General features: G+C 39.7%; 1 protein-coding gene across 1 annotated transcript in view; it reads right to left on the bottom strand.

Moving 5' to 3' along the window:
* Positions 1–16,436, bottom strand: part of zgc:194930 (uncharacterized protein LOC557813 homolog) — a 28,522-nt gene extending 12,086 nt beyond the window's left edge. The window contains exon 1 of the mRNA XM_031749346.2: positions 16,140–16,436. The gene's annotated coding sequence lies outside the window, so the exon portion shown is untranslated. The remainder of the gene's footprint in view (positions 1–16,139) is intronic.
* Between the last annotated feature and the right edge of the window lie 3,971 nt (positions 16,437–20,407).

Here is a 20,407-nt window from a genome sequence, read left to right on the forward strand (position 1 = left end):
GTGACTAAAATGTAAAGTGTTTTTATATATATTTATATCATATATTTTATATATTCTTTATATACATGTGGTATATATTTTTCCATTAGATGTAAACAAATTTGCAATGATTTTATTGTTCTATCGACACATGGCGATAAAACAGAACACCTACTTCTGTACAAAATGACACATTTACACACAGGCTAAGCTTTAAGTTTTTATATTTACTCTTTGCTTCTTCTTAGACAGTCAAACAGCACTGAGCCTACAGCTGAAATCATAAAACTGTCATTTAACAATAAATTTCATTAAATACTAGATAGACAGTAATACTAGAACAGGTGAACGACTGTGTTAACTTTACATGCTGATGTTGGTATGACCCCCCGTATGCTAAACTTGCTTTACAATACCGGGCCTGGAGCTTTTTTTGGTTCCTGGTTGGAGTTTTTGCCTTTTGCTGTTTAATCACGTTGGTTAATAATGGCGTCTTGTTACATTGTGTTTTTATTGTGTATTCTGGCCCGCCTCTGTACAAACAGAAGGATAATTCAAGCAGATAATCACATTTGAGAAACTGAAATATGTATTTTTTTTCTTTACCTTTATCAGTCAGGATGTTTATGGTTTTGTTCCATGACTGTCCAAAAGAGAAACGTCACATATTATCTATTATATCTGACATTTCCCTACAACAGTGTTTATACACAGAGGGCTAATGGCTTATCACTAGACAAAATCTACTTATACCAAATATTTGAATATGAACAAGGTAAAGTCTCCAAACAGAGCATTACACTGCTAATACTGCTGATACTTACCTGCATGCTAAACTTTCTGTACAATTGCATAACTTAATTTTGCTTTTCTGATCTGCTGCTCAAAAGATCATAATTTCCATTAAGTGCAATATTAAACTCACTACAAAGTAACAATGTGCGCGTAGACCAAAGACAAGACGGCACAAGATCTCAAAAATATTTAGCCCTGCAGTCAATCTCATGACTTTCCCTCTCATGTGTCAAATCATGGGAATTGAAAAAGGTTAGGAAAACCTGAGAGCGTGATGCATGCCACACTATTTTTATGAGTATTATGTATGAACTTGTCGCCACGGTGAGTCCAAACATTTTTTTATACTCCTATAGTTTGGTAACCTATAATCAAATATCCCACAATTACTCTGGTTTTGAGATGAGTTTTATGAGAAGCCACACAAAACAAAAACATCCGAATCATTTAAAACAATACTCAAATTAAGGTTTCAGCTTGGTACAGTAGGTTACGTAAACGACTGAGGAAAGATGTTTAAATAAAAGTTCAAATAAACAGTAGAAATTATGGATATTTCTATTTATTCTCTCCAGAGGAAACATACACCTGAGGGCCAGGTGCCTGTATATTTTGCTGTGTTTTGGTTTACATCCAGGGAGGACACACCGTCAGGCGGGATGACCAATGGCTGGCTGCCTGGGTCGGAAAAAGCTGTTTTGCATCGGAATGGAGTTGGGTTGCAAATTTGCAAGGCAAAAACTGGTTCTAGGTTGTGTGAGTGCGGACAATGTGATTGTAGTGTTACCTGCCTCGGGCTACTCCTTCTGCTGCTGGTCAGCACAAACGGCTCGCAGTCAGAGGGGAACTAGTCCTGCCGGCCAGAGATGACACAAATGCTCCTTAAAGCGGCAAAGGGCCAATGAGTAACTCACCGGTTACGTCACAGCTCTAATAACTAAGAGACATTAGCATTAAAGTCCAAGACAACTCCCAAAACCTCGGCTTAAAGAAAACGACTAGACAAACACGATTAACAGGGCAGGCTCTTGTATGTTCAGGCTCCTCGGTGTCTAGTTGCCATGCTGTGTTTGCAGAGTAAATAGGCACTGATACGCAGGGAGAAGGGAACAAGTGCAGTGCACATCCGTGAGTTCCCATCACTATTATGTGTTATAAGATCAACCTTTGGTAAAGTAAATCGATTGTTTTTAACAAGAGACCAGAGCCCAACCCGTACCACATGACATGGGAGGGAGTCTCAAATATGGCTTCACTCATTAACTGAACAGACGTGGTGCACGTGATGGGCAGTCGTTTCGACTGTTTTTCTTTTTTATGCAAAGATCTTGTGTATGTAAAAGTTGTCACTCACAAAAGGATCGCCCGTCTCTTCTTCTCAACATTTAAGAAACTTTACGGCATCACTGAAGCCACACTTTGGCTTCAGGGTCAGCTGAGGGCACTGGATTCACTTGAGAAGTGTGGGAACGACCAGCAACGAACACCAGGTCATTAAAGACAGGAACAGAGGTCAGACTGATGACCCAGCAACTCAAAGATATGGCCTCTTACTACACAAGCAACCGCTACCACAGTCACCTGTTCACACGTCGTGTGACATGCAAAATGTCTTTAAAAATGTTGAGCTAGAAATGAAAAGTTGTGTTTCATTAGGTGATGATGCCCTCCCATAAACAACACAAAGGATTGCAAATGCAAAAAGAAGCAAGAGGTTGACTGATTTTACGATATAGTTCAGGAGGAGCTATAATCATGATCTCAGTCTTTTTGGCGTTTAAAAAAAGGTCAGTGCTAAAGAGCCAATCACTAACCTGAGTTAAACAGTGGAAAACACAGCAGGTTATTTAGCAGCTAGAGAGCTCAACAGTTGCTGTTTTAGACTATTTAATGTTAGAATAAGCTGGCAACATGTTGATTTCAATATTCACATCAATATGACCATGCTGTTTTAAAGCTCCTTGACGAGCTAGAGTATATAAATATATCTGTGTGGTTATTTACAGAAGAGATTCCTGAAGTGTCAATCTACTACATTTATTTTACAACTGTAGTTTCTAGAAAATTCTTCAAATATTTCATTTTATTCTCTGAAATAAAACTGTGGTTTGCGCTGTGACACCTTCATAGCAAGAAGGTTCCGGGTTTGAATACCTGGCTGGGGCCTCTCTGTGTGTAATTTGCATGTTCTTCATGCCTTTGTGGCTGCCTCCAGGCACTCTGGGCTTAGTCTCATAGTCCAAAGACATGCATGTTAGGTTAACTAAAATGTTAAAATGTGACTGGTGGTCAGCTGGCTCCAAAAGCAAGTCAATCCCCACAGACTCGCAGGTTAAAATGCCCAACTCTGTAGCAGAAAACATGTTTATGGCCTAGTAGAAAAGTTAGTTTTCCTCTGTATAGCTCGTTACACCCTTTATTAATATTCATACAACTCATTTGTTTAAATTTAAATATTAAGGCTCATAACTGATTAAGGGCGTGGATGCTTTGGCTCAATACGTGCAGCCACCGGTTGTTGTAGCCTTGAGTCATCCAAGTATGTGAGATGGGCCTCTAAATCTTGCTTTTTTTGTGCTTTTGCACCAATTTTCATGAATTTATGTGAAGAATAATCTGACTTGGTGTGCACTAAGAGTCCTTATGCTTTTTTAATAGTGAATGTTAGCTAACACTACTAAGCACGTGTCTTTGATTGTACAATCTTGACAAATGTTGTCACTGCTGGCTTCAAAAGAACCCCCGATGCTTAAAATGCAAGAGCCGAAGTTTCCAAGCAAGAGTTCAAAAAGTAATAGGGTGGCTCTGCTCGTCTTTTCTATACATGTCCAAAACACACGAGCAGCATGAGAAGTACAAGTGATGGAGCTGAGGTACAAGCCCATCGATAATGAGCCTTTAAACCCTCCACCAGGCTTTACAGTAAGTAACAGACTCATTTCAGAACATACAAATGACCAATCACGTTCCCCGGGAGACTTTCCAAACTCATAATGAGATTGACGATTCAATCTGTGCATCAAATGACTATCATTCATTCAGATATTTGCCATTGTTGGCTGGCAATAATAGTCCTTTATCTGCTCTCTGTGCCATTCAATAGATTATATATTGCTCCTGTTTTTTATGATAGGGAAGATCGTCCGACAATTACTGAAGGGGAGAGATATTTCAGCTCAGGCAGCTTGGCTGGGCTCCCATTTTTCTCGCTTTCTGGGTTTTCTTCAGGGGAAATTGAAACATTTCATCTTGGAGAAACAGGTGCAATAAAGGTGAGATTGCTGTAGAGTGTCCTCTAAATGTGGAATGGATTGAAATCCAGGGGATACCTGAAGAACTGGCAGGCAGAGCCATTTGTGAAGGGTTGCTGGAGGTGGAAAAATCTTATCTGGAAAGATGAGGCTTGAAATAATTCTCCCTACAGAAAGAGTCGGGTTAAAGGTTATTTGACCTGTTCAGAGTTTTGTTTGGAAGCAGGAGGTATTGTCTGTGGGTGGAGGAGTTATTTTTATAATAACACGAGATGAGTGGTTGATACAACAACTGAAAAGGTGACTCGTACTCTCTGTATATAGGTCAGCAATACAGAAGGAGAAAAATAATATGTATGAGGTCCTCTTTTAACCAGGTAATTTAATTACTCAGGGAAAAACAGCTAATACAATTTTAAACCAGTCAAGTCAGGAGTTAGGGATGAACTATAAATGTCTGTTTTCATTTCAGCATTTATAAAAGAATTAAATAATTACAACTCAAAAGGTTCATGGGGCAGAAACACTAATATTAAAAAGTTTACAAACAGCTGAGCAATAACATGAATGTTGATTTCACCTATCTGATAACCCATTGCTCTTGAGTCATACAGGCCTAAAGACCGTCTGATGACCGTTAGGCAGCCACTGGTCATGAAAGAAAGCTGCTTTCTGACCAGTTAGTGAGCGGTTGCTGGCAGTCCTTAGCTGAAACTGGTTGCATAGAGATCAGAGTGCTGCACTGAAAAACCCCTTGTGATTGCTTTGGTAGCATTTTGCCTGCAGTTTGCATTGAAGATGCCAACTTGTCTGCAAACACTGACCAACTGCTCATCAAGCAGGAAGGAGAAACCTGTAAAAGTGCAACACAAGCCGTAAACAGAGACCGTTTGCCTTCAAGAAAAAATGTTCGCCTTTTGAAACATGTTTGTTTCGAGTGTGTTCTCCATTTCCAGTTTGCACAAAACACATTTTTAGTGACCAGAGGTTGCCAAATGGTAACCAATTGACCGCCAGTTGATCGCTAAGGAGTAATTTTGTGCCTAAACCAATAAAATAGATGTGCATAATTACTTTTTGTAAAACAGCTCCAGTCTGAAACGACATCTCACTCATATGGTTGTTCAGGTTGGAGCACTTGTTGCGTTCTCCTTAATAAGCCTTTGTATTTTACAAACAAATAAAATGTCAATTAGTGACTAACAGAAGTATTAATAGGCGGTTATTTTAAGATTTGGATCAAGCCAGGTTAGCTGTTCCTGCTGCGTCTGGTTGTGCTGAGCTAAGATTGTGAGTGGCATCAGTGTATTTCTCAGAATCACCAGAAGCTATTTCTTTAACAAATTAGGATATTTTTAGAAACAGCTACCAGATCGAATCATTGTTTACGTCCTTTTAGTTTGAATTGCACTATGCTGTATAAGAGGCTCAATAAAAATTTCATTTGAATGCTATTTCCACGTGAAATCTGTTTAATTCTATAAGACACAAATACCATCAGTTTGTGTTGCTGTCTTGTAGGGCTGAAATCCATCCACAAATCATTTCTGTCTCAATGCGAGTTTCAGTTGCTGCTCCAAATATTACACATACCAACACTATAGCCCTAAATACTGGTAGACAAGGGTTGGATAGCAGAACAGGGAGCTGGAATAACAATAGGGGTTGGCTAATAGGCAAAGTAAACACCCTGTTTGCTTCTCTGCTGACAGTCTTTGAACAAAAATTGAGAGGTACTGCCTGAGGTGCACATATAAATATTTCTAAGGAAGGTTTCTAATGAACTCTCCAACAAAGAGGCCGAGTCTTGTACAGACAACATGCTGCTGTTGCTGTGTGAGTCCAGTCATCTGATAGATCTCTGAAAAGTTTGCCTTATGTAACCTATGTGTCACATTATAAAGTCATAATTTAATCTTGACACCTGCTCCGGGCTGGTTACAGTGTTTGTGTGCGTTTCGGCTCAGTGAGAAGGGCGATCGTGTTCATGCTGGTGACACTGGTAAGGTGTGGTGATGGGAAAAGTGGGCCAACTGGTCTGACATTCAGTTCTGTTGTTTCAGTTTTCTGTTGTTTATCCTTTTTTTTCAGTCTTCAATGGATGTTGTCATTGTCACATTTCCATCACTACGATCCATGTCTTGTATCTTAAAAGGTAGACGAGCTTTTCTCCTTTACTTTCACACATGTAATAAAATAAAACGATTATGTTATTATATAGTGGGTATATATATATATATATATATATATATATATATATATATATATATATATATATGAATATCTTTCTATTTGTACATGAAAAATTTCGGAAACATTCATCTAAACTCAGAAGACAACTGTGATGCTTTAATTCAGGGGTGTCATACATGGCAGCTTTTCCTATTGATTAGACCTCCTTCATGGCCAATTATACTACAAAGTAATTAAGTATAGATAAACAATAAAATGACTGAAAAAGTTCCTGTTTCTTCCCTATAAAAACAGTTTTTACACTGGTTCTCTTTAAATTTTCACCAAATCTGTTTTTAGGTTCTGTGATAGCTCACTTGGTTGAGCAGGTGGCCCATGTGCTGAAAAGCTGCAGGGCATCTGCATGTCATTCCCCTGTGCCCCGTCCTTGGTTTCCTGCCTAATAAAGGCTAAAAAAGCTGTTTTATTGGATTTGACTGATGATTTTTTATTTCATGGATCCCGAGGACCTTAAACACGGCATGTACAGTTACAGGTTTTTCAAAATAAAAGGCTGATATGAATCAAGACAGCAGCCCAGGTGTGAGTTGGCCTAAGGGGCATGGGGCATATATTCTTAGGTTTTACTCTCAAATATCAACAAACATATTGAAACAGAAATGTTTTCTCTTCTACACATATACAGGGTAACATTTATTAGGTTTTCATCTGACAAATCGCAACAGCTCGTTTCACATCAGCCAATTAAATCTGAGTATATGCGTCATTGTTCAGGTTGTTTAGCAGAGGAGGTTAACATTTTTCTAACCTTTACAACAGAGGTCTAAGTGTAAAATCCTCATTTATCATGGAAAAGTTAACTGACAGGTCACCTGGAATTCATGGATTTGGGTTTTTCTTTCTTTTATTTAGGCTTTCGCAGGTGCTCTTTTTTGCTTCACTACAGAAGTATTACAGTTTCTCAGTCAGTTTCTCACTGGCAGATCGTGAGTAAACAGACTGAGGTTATTGAATGCAGCAAATACATTTTCTGTTCAAAGTAGAAAAACCTAGAGGGCAACAACCAAAACTGGGAGCCAGAGCTGAGAATTTCTTCTTGTTTTATATATCTCCTTGAAAGCACAGGTGATTTCTACCTAGATTTCTTGACTAACCCATACAAAGATGTCGCATTCAAGAGCGTCTGTGGCCTTAGGAGCCAAAGTTGCTTGAGCTGATGTCATCAGATGGTGCCCAACTTTCACTGGGTGTTTTGACCCTTTACTGTGACACCCTCCAGTTGGCGACTCAGCAGTGGTGGCCAAATCACTGCCAACCACCCCCAGGCTTCCAGCACTCCTCCTTCCTTTTATGCCAAACCAACAAGAGGCTCTTTAAGCTGCTTCTCCACTCGTGCACATGGCTTTATTTTGCTTTTTTCCTGAAACTCCGAGTACAGTGAGCACCGCACTGTGGATGGTGCGGCCTGGGAAACCTGTACGGAAACAGCCATGGTTGCCACCTTTTCTCTACACAAACCGGGAGGAGGTCTTGAGAGTTTAGGCTCTGCCTTTCATAGGCTTCACAGCCTTCTTCCCATAAAGCCATTAGTCGCACAAGGGTGAGCTTCTTAGACAGCTCTGTCCAGACGACTATGTCAGACTTGTCTGGATGATCATGTTCCATCTTACCAAGTTAATGATAAGCTAATAAAATTACAGCTCACTCTGTTGATATAAGTCAATGTAGCACCTATATGACAGTAATCATTCAAATAAGATGTTTAATTACACTTTGGATCTCGTGTTTACGTGGAAACAACAATGATATATCGGTCACTGTTCCCTCAACTGACAGACATGCCCTGTAATAAACAGAAGCAGCAATATTAAAAGTTTTGTAATTATAAGGTCTAAATGTTCTCGATGGTCCAAAACAATCTTGGTTGTGCACCTGGTTGTGAGACTTAGTCCTATTAGGATTTTGAGTCAATCCAAGGAAAACTGAAACAAATATTAATAATAATAATTAATGGACGTTTATTAGGCTAAATTAAGGAGACAACTGTCTATGTTTGCGGCTCCTTAACTCTGAAATTTTACAGCTTTTCTCTCTTTTTTGTTTTGATGTCAATGCGCCGTGTGACAATGTCACAGTAGGCTAATCTGTGACAGCCGTCACTAAATCTAGTCACAAATCTCTAAGTTGCACTGTTTTTCTTGTGCTGGTATTCGGTTCTCAGTTTGGTGATTTTGATGTTTGAGTGTTTTAAACTCTGAAAATATATACTGCGTCAGCTTGTATGCATGAGTGCTGCTCTATTCATTCAGTGAGTGAGTGAGTGTGACACAGAGCAGCTGAAACCCACCAAAAATGATCCTGCCTGTAGACACTGAATGAATATCTGAGTATTCATATATTTGGGTATAGCTCTAAAGGAAAGGTGTGACAGTGTGGCTGTTTTAATCAGTACGCACGGGCACAGGTAGAGAAGCTCTGTGGACATGCTGATTCAGTGTGGACAGTGTGTCAAAACCAAAACACCAGCAGCCATTTGCTGCAACCGCTCGCCCCGAACACAAAAAGCAAGAGATCTCAGAGGGATCGAGACAGGAGGAGTGCGGTGCTGTCATAAGACCGGACTGCTCATGACAACTGTGACTGCAGTGTCACCCTCGCTTTGGCAGTTTGAGCAGGTGTGGGACAGTGAGATAAAAATGGCCATTTTATCACCTGAACTTTCAAGCTTCAGTCTTTAGGGAAGTCGCATAGAGGAGAAGAAGTCTGTGACATGAGATCATTTCCTTGCAGTGAAGCAGAATAATTTGTTAACTCAAATAGATGAATTTAAAATTTATACACAATATGGGTGCACCTGTTCAGCTGCTCATTAACATAATTATCTTATCAGCAAATCACATGGCAGCAACTCAGTGCATTTAGACAGGTAGACATGGCCGAGACGACCTCATGAAATTCAAACTGAGCATCAGAATGATGAAGAAAGGTTTGAGCTGACCTGAAGGCAACAATAACAAATAACCACTCGTTACATATAAAGACATGCAGAAGAGCATCTCTAAAGGAGGAGCAGCAGAAGACCACACCTAGTGCCACTCCTGTCAGCTAAGAATAGGAAACTAAGACTACAATTCTCTGAGGCTCAAAGCATGAAACAAACCTGTCCTGTATCAACAGTTCAGGCTGCTGCTGGTGTAATGGTGTGAGGGACAGTTTGTTTGCACACTTTGGACCCCTTATTGCCAACTGAGCATCGCACAGTGTATCACAGTGTACCCAACTTCTGATGGCTGCTTCCAGCAGGATAACACTTCATGTAAAAAAACTCAGATCATCTCAAACTGGTTTCTTCAACAAGACGATGAGATCACTGTGCTCAAAAGGCTGCGATGTCTTTGAAATGAACATTAAATAAAAAAATAATATCTATGATATATAATGAACTAGTTATAATGGCACTAAAGCTGTCATCCTGTCAGATACCTGTATTACATTTTATACACATTACAGATGTTTTAATGTGTTTTTAAATATTGATTGTAAATAAGGTTAGCACGTTGTTAAAGCAGGCCATAGAAAAGGCATCATACGTTTTGTTTAAAGAAAAATCTGTGAGATTTTTCTTTAAACCAAATTAAACCGGATCAAGAACCGATTCCATTTTGCTGAGCTGCGAACTGGCTTTTATCACACACATATGCGTGCACTCCTTAAAACAAACATATTCCCAAAGCAATACTGAAAACAAAGCAATTATTGACTGGATTTCCTCGTAATCACCAGCGACCGTTGTCACCCTCTGCATTTCCCCGCTGAAAGGAAACCGTAGCCTTCGATAAGGTGGTCAATTTAGGCCTCTTATCTGCTCGGAGGCTTTTAAAATCAAGCTGAAATGTCAATACGCTATTTTAAAGTCGGTGTAGTGACCCATGGCTTTATCCTGCTTTTCATAACTTGCTATATAACGAAGATGAGATAACCTTGCACACCTGATAATGCTTCCCACAGAACTTTTGAGCGTTTCATCAGTATTTTCTGCAGCTCGCACAAAGACAGGAGAAACTCTTGAACGTGTGTCACGAGACAGACAGAGAGTCTCTCCTTCAAAGTGACACTCTGGATTTTGTGTGTTTGACAAGTGAGCTCGGCTAGCTGACGCTGAGGTGGCTGATTTGAATGAGCCAGGTGTGATTAGGTGAGTGTATCCATGGTGAGTTGTCAGGGCAACCCATTTACGTGAAGTCATTCCTCATTAGCGGACAATCTCGGGCATTCTTTTCACTTTAAACTCCACGTACGGCCTGCTGTGTAAACAAGTGCGTGCACGATTACACAACGTGTTAGCGGTGTGTCATTGCAAAATATGAAAATATCTCCTCTAATTTTAGCTGCGAGTGCATGCGTGTGTGTTTGCGCATGTGTAATATGATGTGCTGTGTACAAACATCCTTTTTGTGATGGCCTTGGGCGGCAGTCTGATGAAAACAAGTCCTGTCTCCTCTCTAATACCCAGCAGCCCACACTTATCAATAGCTCTCCCTTTGCCTCGCTCTCTCATACTGCGCACAGACCTGCTGCTGTTTTTCCTCCCGTGGATCCTCCTGACCCAGGAGCCCTCCACAGCGCTTTAGCAAGTAAACAAGCCCACGAAGAGCCTGAGAAGAGTGCAGTTTTAAATAACGCACAGCCAGCCAGGCAGAACTGAATATAAAGAGGTTCAGCCAATAAAAAAGTGGACCGAGGCCTGCAGCTAATATGAAGTGTTTTCATTTTCCCCACGGTGATGTCTTCAGATGTTCTTCTTTTATCTGTAAACCACTACAAAACTCAAAGAGATTCAATTTACCATAAAGTCAAGTTTTCACACTTTTTATTTGCTCGGTTAAACCACAGTAATCATTTGCCTGCTGCCGAGACCGCTGCAGATAAATTTTTTAATCTGTTTTCATTAACTGTTTCCCTGTCTCCTGATCTCATTCCATGAATTTACAACCTCTCAACTTCAAGAGGGTTTTTACACCTATAGGCCATTTGCTTGGGTCCAAATCAGTTGATCAGCTTCAAGTGAACTAAAAGGCGTCACTGCAAACCACGTGAGAACATTCTGTCAGCTTACTGGCCAGATGTGTACGAGGTCAGAGCAGGAAGAGTTTATACTGGATTAAGGTGCTGTGTTCTGAACTATTGAACAATATGGAGGATGTACTACAGACATTCTCTGCTACATCCCAGAATGCAAAGCATACCTGGCTGCAGGAAGGTGTTAAGCTCAAACTTGTGTACACCTAGTAGTTGGTTTCCATCACGTTCACCCATAAAGAAACTCTTCTGGGGTTCGTTTGGACCCAGACTGCAACCACCTCCTCCAAAGACTCTCAGCTGTCACTCTCTACACCCGAGTGCGACTACAGTGTTCACATCTGCAACCACACCACAGTGCACAACAGGAACACTTGAAGTGTTCATTTTCCTTTTGACTGATTTTTAAGTTCTTTTGTGTAGAAAAGCGAGAATTTCCTGGTGCCCAAGGTGACCCACTGTGGGTCAAACAAAACAAGTTAATGATTAAAAAGCAGAGACTGGCACATGTGGGACTTGTGGAGCTCCTGCTGCTGCTCCGCTCCGGTCCTGTGCCGATGTTTTTGCCGTCTCCGTGCCTCGCAATCCCTGTTTGGCTCTTTCATTTGTGTTATCATCATTTGCTTTCCGCATGCACGTTATATCTCATATACTTGTGAGCTCATGCATGCACCCCTTTTAACCACTGATACGGACTTGGACATATTTAAAGGGACCAAACTGTTGATTAATTATTCAGTATAATGAAGTATAATGAATCGTGGTCTTTGCAGCAGCCCAAAGTATCATCTTGAAATTAATGAATCAAAGCAAAACAGATGATTTTTCTAATAAATTTAAATGAATGTAAAATGCACACAGGTCCATGTTTTCTTGATGATTGCTGCCCTTGAACATAAGTCAAATATCTTGATAAAAATAACCCTCTTCTATAAAGAAAATAAAGGCGAGATGCACATCCAGTGACAGGGCGTTCAAAGGAAAGTCAGATTTACACAATAAATGTTAATGATAAACCAAAAACAAACAGACCACAAAGTACACAAACACTGCACTGCCTGCTATGGAACAAAGTTTTGCTGTATAGCTACACTGACAATTAAGTCTTATCTCCTGAAGGCCAGATTTACATCAATGGTTTATTCATCAGAGGGCCACTATCATTACAGTAAAGGCTTCAGATGATCAGCTAGCAGGTAATAATAGATCGGCACGCTTTTATTCTGACTGTATGGTGGCAGAGCATGACAAACTGGTCTTACATAATCCTGATACTCCCAAAATGTTCTTTCACTCAACCTCAATCTTTCCATCAGGCTGTAGATTAATAAATGCTATCTAGCATCATGTAAACTTTAATGATCCGGATGATGGAGTCTCTAAGGGCGTTTTCACACCTACAGTTAATTTACTGTGGTCCGAATCCGAAAAGGAAAAACTCCAAATGAACAAAAACACATCACTACAAATCTCGTGAGGATAGGTAGTTAGCTCATTGGTCAGAAGTGCAAAAAAAGTAAAAACAGGAAGAAGGCGATGTGGCCTGGTGGATAACATGGAGATTTTACATTAATTTTACGGCTGTTATGCTAGACCATACTGATCCTCCATGTACATTTATGTTTATATAGGTCTGACATCATTAGCTATTTCCTGAGAGTTAAAAACAGATCAAAATCTTTCATCTTCAATAAAGAGTCAGTGTGGCTGCTTTCTCAGCTGTTACATTAAAGTTGAACATTGTGACACCATTGAAAAAGCAGATTTATGAGCTTTAATGGAAGTTAGCAGGGAGTTAGCTTGCTAGCTTCCATCTCACTGAGATATTTCTAAAACACGAAAACATACAGCTCCACTATCACTTCAGACATGAATAAAGACAGAAAACTGAACAGCAACAATCTTTGGAGGGTTACTAAAGTTAGGCTAGCTGACATATGATTGTGTGCTACTTGGTGGCTAGCTACAGAGCTATTGTTAGGATAATATAAACACATTCGCAGAATAAAGATGGAGGATGAATATTAATTTTTTCCCCTCAGTAAAAGTCACTTTGAAGATCCCTGACAGGCAGACATAAATTAAATCATATGGCAGGAAAAAGACGCCAAAAACGGAGCCAACTTCAATCAAAAGAACGGTCGAGATGATCCATCCACAACATGAAGTTAGTCATCAATATGCTACTGTGTGGTCTGGAAGACTCACTATGAAAAATTCCAGATCCCAAGCTTCATATATCCACTCAAAATCTTAGTTAGGCTCAGAGTGATTCTTTTCTAAAGGGTTCAAATATCTGGTGTCTGTCAAATCGTGAGCTGGGCTGTAGTTACATCGTGGGGTTTTAAAACATGACCTTAAAGATGTGCTGCGCATGAACAGATAAAGTTAAAAAAAAAGTCCAAGAACAACCACAGATTATTTTTAGGGGCTTATTTATATTAAATAAAACGCGATAAAAACCTCAATTAACGCAGTAGGAGTCTGGACACAGAAGCAGTGTTGACACCTGCTTCTTAAACTTGTACACCTCAGTGCACAGCTTAGTGTGACTCCCATGTTCACACGTGCACATATAAACCACACAGAGGGGGAAGAAAGTACCTGAATTTGATTTAAACAGACTAAACTTCACAGGTGTGAAAACACCCAAAGAAAGGGAAAAGTTTCACTGAACCTACACAGACTAAATTCCACTACTGCCACCATTAAAAACCTGCTTAGGTCAATCAGAAGATGACTAACACCATTCTAAGAAACCAAAATCAATGTTTTTTTTAAATGTACTGATTTCACAATCGGTGGATGTCGGGCATGCAGGTCGTCTATGACTCAGCAGCCCTACCTTCATTGCCCCGTACTGTATGTCAGTCTTTATACACGGAAGGCTTTTCGTGTTGGTTTAAGCCTTTTCCCCTTCTTATTCTGGTCATTTTAGTGCTACACCTCTTTGTTCTGTTATCTTATTGGCCTTTTAGTGATTTCGCTGCTAGTACACTTCAACACATCCAAGTAAAAGAGACACATTACCTGTGCCAGCTATTTTCTACACTGTAATGTAAACAGCAACAGTGAGTTGTTCTCATGTTTGTGTCCTGATCCTGCAGCACAAAGCAAACTAGACCTGGGGCAAATGGTATTTGCATGCACTTTAAATGTCTGGGTTTGTGTAATAAGCTGCCAGTGGGTGGAGTCAGCCACTAACGGCAAGCAAATGGGCTAATACAAACCACAGTTGAGTGTAAATCACCGGCCGAGGCGCGGTGACTCGCTCCTGCCTCACTCCACCAGGCTCCATGCTAATTTTTAGGGACATCATTTTACTCAACAAAGAAAATACTTTGAAATGTTTAAGGAGCTTTTAGAGGTGGAGCTCACACACCTGAACATTTCGCACCTTGTTTTAATGATCGGCTTTTCTTTATTAACGCATCAGTGGAATAATTTGCACAGACCTGCAAACTGAAGGAATCTTGAAAGTGACTTAAAGAGTCAGTCTTTAAAAAAAGATAAAAATCACCAGATGGGGGGGCGACTTGTCTGGTTCTGAGAAAGATTTATGGTTGTCTAGGGGGAAGAAAAATCCTTCGCTTTCCATTATTTGTGACTTTTATGATGGGTTTATGGTCTCAGTTGTGAGGTTTAGGTCATATTGAATCATTTATGGTCACTTTTAAAGTCAGAGAATGCTCATCGGAAAGCTACTTGTCAGTCACACGCCGTTAACCAATGAGCGTGCAGTGTTCCTGAGTTTCACATTCAGCCCCATCGTCGCCAAGATGGCGACAACTGGAGGCTTTCTGAAGTGACTTCTCTAACCACTGGGTGATGTCACAGAGGGCCCCATGCATCATTTATACTCTCTATAATAATCTAAACGCCATCACTGACATATAACAGCTGTACACGAGGGCACGGATCCACATACAAAGTCTCCACTGACCCTGGGTTCACTGAGCCTGCGTGTTAGATGTGCAAACACAGCCCAAGGCCATGTACACGAGTGTGGGGGGGTGGGTCACCAAATCGAGACCACTCCTCCTGCAACCTCCTCCTGCTCCTCTACCTGTATGCTCCAACTCAACAAACCTCAATAACAACAGCTTTCCACACTCTCATTCACTTCACCTGAACATGACCAAAGAGCTCAGGGTGTTATGGAAATTTTTAGCCTGGCTCACATCCACCGAAGCATGCTTTAAATTTGAATTACAAACACTGTAGTTAAACTTCTTACACCCACATGCCAGGAAAAGACAGACAGGGAGAACGATAAGAAGAACAAGAATAATAACTAACTATTTTTATTATTATAATTATAATTATTATAAATTATTTCAAACAGCAGGCTTCTTGTGAGGTTTTTCATAAATGATGAGGGCTACATTGGGAAAATATCTTATAAAAAATTATATAAGATACATATATTTATTTTAGTTGTTTTAGCGCAGTAGGTTAAAGAGTCATACGTGCAGCAGGTGCACTCACACCTCCACTGTCACTGTAAAAACTGCTTCAAGTTGTGGCTAAGCTAATCAAAATACTCTAAACTATGTGTGTGTGTGTTTTAAACTTTAAAGTTAGTTTTACTGTGGCACAGCACGACTGTAACACACTTACATGTTATTCTATCTGTGCCTGTGTTCTGCCTGCTGTGCTTTCTGATGTGGACACTTGCGCCATATGGCTGACATCACAGCACCGGTCCACCTGTTGACGGTGAATAACCGTCAAACAGCACTTTAATAACGTCTCAGCAACACTTTTCAAACTCAGCCTTTTCAAACTCACTGTAAGCAGCACACGAAGATTAGCAATAAAACAAACACTGTTTCAACCTACCTGTCTTGGTGAGCGAAGGTGTGGCACTTTGCCCCAGGTAATCAAAAATGCACGGATGTCATTTATCTAGCTTCTCTTCCGGTCCTTTTTTTTTAATGTCACTGAGTGAAAGTTGAAAACTCAGGTGAGAAAATAAAGAGTCCGGACGACATGGTGAGCCACAGCTGCTTTCCTTAGTTTGGTTTGTTGTGTTGAGTCGCTGAAGAGTTCCCCCCTCGGTGACTCCTCAGTCCCATGTCTCCGGTGAGGGCAGGAGCGAGCTGATGGGGAGTTACTCAGGGAAACTAGTGGAACCAAAACTTCCTGTTACACCCTTCAGAATAAAAGCCTCAAAGCAACGTTCACTTTTAGCTTCCTTCTTCTTTGCTAATTTGATTTTAATTTTATTTAATTTATTATAATAAAAAGACATAAAAGAGCTGCAACTATATGCATATATAATGTTGAGGTATTGTATCCCACCTCACTGTTTTATATTGGGCTTCTTATAGTGTCTTTTTTTTTTTTTTTTTTTTTTTTTTTTTTTTTACCTTTTATTCAGCTTTATTTTTAAAGGTAATTCGGCTCCTTATATTTTGTAGTTTTTACCTTAGAGAGGTGCGTATTGTATTTTATTTTATTGAGGTGTTAAATCTTGTAAAACCTAATTTCTTATTGGTCATTTTAGAGCACTTGTCATAATCGATGGATTGCAAGAAAATGACAAGAGATTTCCTAACATTTCGATTAAAAAAAATGTCTTGTTATATTTTTCTTTATATATATCTATAAATTGGCATAGTGATTTCTTTCAGTTTCTTTTTTTTAGCACTAATTTCCCTCCCTACCTTTGCATTTTTTAAACACTCTGACGTCCGTTTTTAAACATGCCCATAAAAGCGGTATTTGACCCCTGAAACTGTGTACCAAGAGAAAAACTTTTTAAATTAGAACACGTAAATAAAACAATTTTAGCAATGATATAATCACTATATACATGTATAGTGTTTTCTGGATTGTGAATCTGTTATCAAATAACATATTTTCAAAATTGGAAACGTCTTCTATTTTCCTTCTTCTTAATCTTCTCTTTTTTATCATTCTCATAAGTCTTATTCTTCTAGTTTTGACAGTTTATTAATTTACCTTTAAATAAAGACTCATAAAAGAACAAAAAAATTGTTTTAAGACATCACAATCATGAACATATTGTAGTGATAAAGATATGTACGTGTGTTTTCTTAAAAAGCACAGCATCACTATAATTCAGATTAGTGCCAAATAAAAGTCACCTCTGCTGAGATCATAACAGACATGTGGATATCTGGCACAGTGGCTTAAATTTGCATGAAGCTTTAATGAAGTGGGTCTAATCTGTGGGTGGATTTACGTTTAATGTGACTTCCTGTCTTGACCACCTAACCCACGTCCAGCTTGACAAGCCACCACCTGACCACAGTTGATCATATGACTTGGAAGTGATTAGAGTTGAGACTCCCTCTCCCCTTAAAGCAGCCTGGCATCCATCCAGAAAAGAAAGAAAAAGGAAGAAGTGCACTTCCTGGATGAGTTTGGCTTAAAACTAACTCTCACATCACTTTTTATTGTGCAAATAAATGAAATCTTAACTTTTTTAGAGGAAATTACAGGAAAATAACAACAAGAATGTGTTTAATGTGTTGGTCTGGACCCTTATGCGACACTCTTTAGAGGATAGGAAGTTATTAAATATTCATTTATTAGCAGGATGGACAAGCAACTTTTTACGGGACATAATAGACAAATTACTTCCCTGATAATGACACGCAGCTATAAAACCGGTTTGAGTGTTTACAGAAGTAAGTTCATCCTTGAAGGGATCAAAGGAAAAACTATTTTTTAAAAACTTCCATGGAGCTGTGTTACAAAAGACAGTAATGTAATAACAGGAACAAAGGGACTTTGGGGTGTTCTCCTTTAACTGTGAAACAAGACTTAAGTGGCAGCAGTCTAGTGTGTGTGTGTGTGTTTATGCATGTATGTGCTTTTGGAAAAGAAAAACTTAAACTACAGTGGAGGCGTTTTTCCACTCTGGCAGCTTTTGACAGGATGACATCTAACATTCCGGTAAAGAGACAAAACATGACAACAATGTGACGCACTGGATGCAAAGTAGTCCCCTCCTAGACATTTTCAAAGATACAGCCTGTGGTGCCGCATAAATACTTTCCGTCTGTTTTCACTCCACTGCTTCCTTCTTGTTTTTCTATGTTTAACTTTCATTCTTGAGCAGAATGAAGGTTTCATGCAGACGAAGGATGGACGGACCCTTAAAGTCGCTGAAGAAATACACGACAAGTCGATAGTTTAAAGAGTTTGGGGACATGAGTTCATTCATTATGTTGTTTGGATCAGATGTATCTGCTAAATATGAAGCTGAACCGTAAAGAACTTCTTGTCATGTTTACACTTTTTTAATTTCTCTAAAAAGTTTGTTATTTGTGTTGTTATTTTGTTACGGTTTCCCATATGATTCAATGAAGCAGACACAGGATATGTACTTTTTTATGACACAGGTTTCTGGGGGTTTCCTGAGATTACTCAATTGACACTTTGTTAGATAAACTTATTCAACTGCTTATTAATGCAAATGTCTAATCAGCCAAACACGTAGCAATAAGTCAGTGCTTTTAGGCATCTACACATGGTCAAGATGACGTGCTGAAGTTAAAACCGAGCATCAGAAGCGGTGATTTAAGTTCCTTTATCAGTGCTAGTGTTCCAAAAACTGCTCATCTTCTGGTATTTTCCCACCCAACCATCTCTGTTTATAGAGAATGGTCTGAGAAAGAGGAAATATCCAGTGAGGGGCAGTTCTCTGGGAAAAAATACCTCGTTGATGTCAGAGGTCAGAGCAGAACGACCAGACCGATTTGAGCTGGTAGGAATGAATCAGTAACTCGAATAACCACTCATATGCCGAAGGTATGCAGAAGAGCATCTGTGAATGCACAACATGTTGAACTTTGAAGCTGATTGGCTACAAAAAGCAGAAGACCACACGCTGCTGCTGTTAGCTAGGGAGAGAAAACTCGAAGCTACAGTTTGCACAGGCTCAGCAAAATTGGACAACAGAAGTTTAGAAAAATGTCGCCTGATTTGTTGAGTCTCAATTTCTGCTGCAACATCCAGGTAGAGTAAAGATTTGGCAACATGAAAGCATGGATCCATTCTGACTTGTATTAAAGGTTCAGGCTGCTGGTGGTGTAAGGGTGTAGCCATGTTGTAATGGCTACTACCAGCAGGATAGCAAGTCACAAAAGTCAAACTGGTTTCTTAAACAGGACAATGAGTTCTCTGTACTTAAGTAACCTTCACAGTCACCAGATCCAACAGAGCATGTTTGTGCTGGGCTCACTGTTTGCAGATGGGAAGACTGGCATTACAGATGTGTGACGCTATCATGTCAACGTGGACCAAAATCTCTGAACGTTTCCAGCATCTTGTTGAATCAATGCCACAAAGAATGAAGGTAGTCCTGAAGGAAAAAAGGTCCCAACCCTCTACTACCAAGGTACACCTAACAGATGTATTTCTCTCAACTTTTAAGTCATTTTAAGCAAAATAAATAACAACTACAAAATACTTTAAGGAGTCCTTTTACGTAACATTTAAATTCTTATTAACTGTAGCAGCTAAGAAAATAGCTCATGCTACGTTTTTAAAACTGTTCCACCACCTTTAGTATCTGCGTAAAAAGCTACCAAGCGTGATCCGATGTTTTTCTCCCTTGCTGTTTCCGAGGTCGAGGATTCAGCTTTGGGCTTTCTAAAGGCAATATTCATGGTTTCAGAAACCCCGACTTTGTGGTCTTGACCTTTTCTCCTGCCAAAACAACAACACTTATTAAAGCTTAGTCACTTCTGCAGTTTCAGAAAGCTTTGATCCCAAGTCAAACACTGTTGAATATCCTCATTGTAGGGCTTGAGGTGTGACGTGTCAGTCTGCAGAAATGTACATGGACTTTGACTTGAACTGAGTCACGGCCAGACCAGCGTTTGCCTCCTAAATTTTGTCTCTGATTCAATCGATATGAAGCAAGAAAACTGAAGAAAAATAAGAACAATTAGTAAATGAAGATCGCTGTCCACCCCATATAATGTCTGACTTTCTCTTCTGTGATCAGATCAACTCTCCCCTAAATGCTGCAGCACACGGCGGACACTCTAATCTCTTTAACCTGTCGCAAGCAAACAGCTCCTCGAACATCTCCCATTTCAAGCTGTTCACCTGGAATGGAAACAGAGGTG

Source organism: Oreochromis aureus, linkage group 3, assembly GCF_013358895.1.
Source record: "Oreochromis aureus strain Israel breed Guangdong linkage group 3, ZZ_aureus, whole genome shotgun sequence".
Taxonomy (NCBI): Eukaryota; Metazoa; Chordata; class Actinopteri; order Cichliformes; family Cichlidae; genus Oreochromis; species Oreochromis aureus.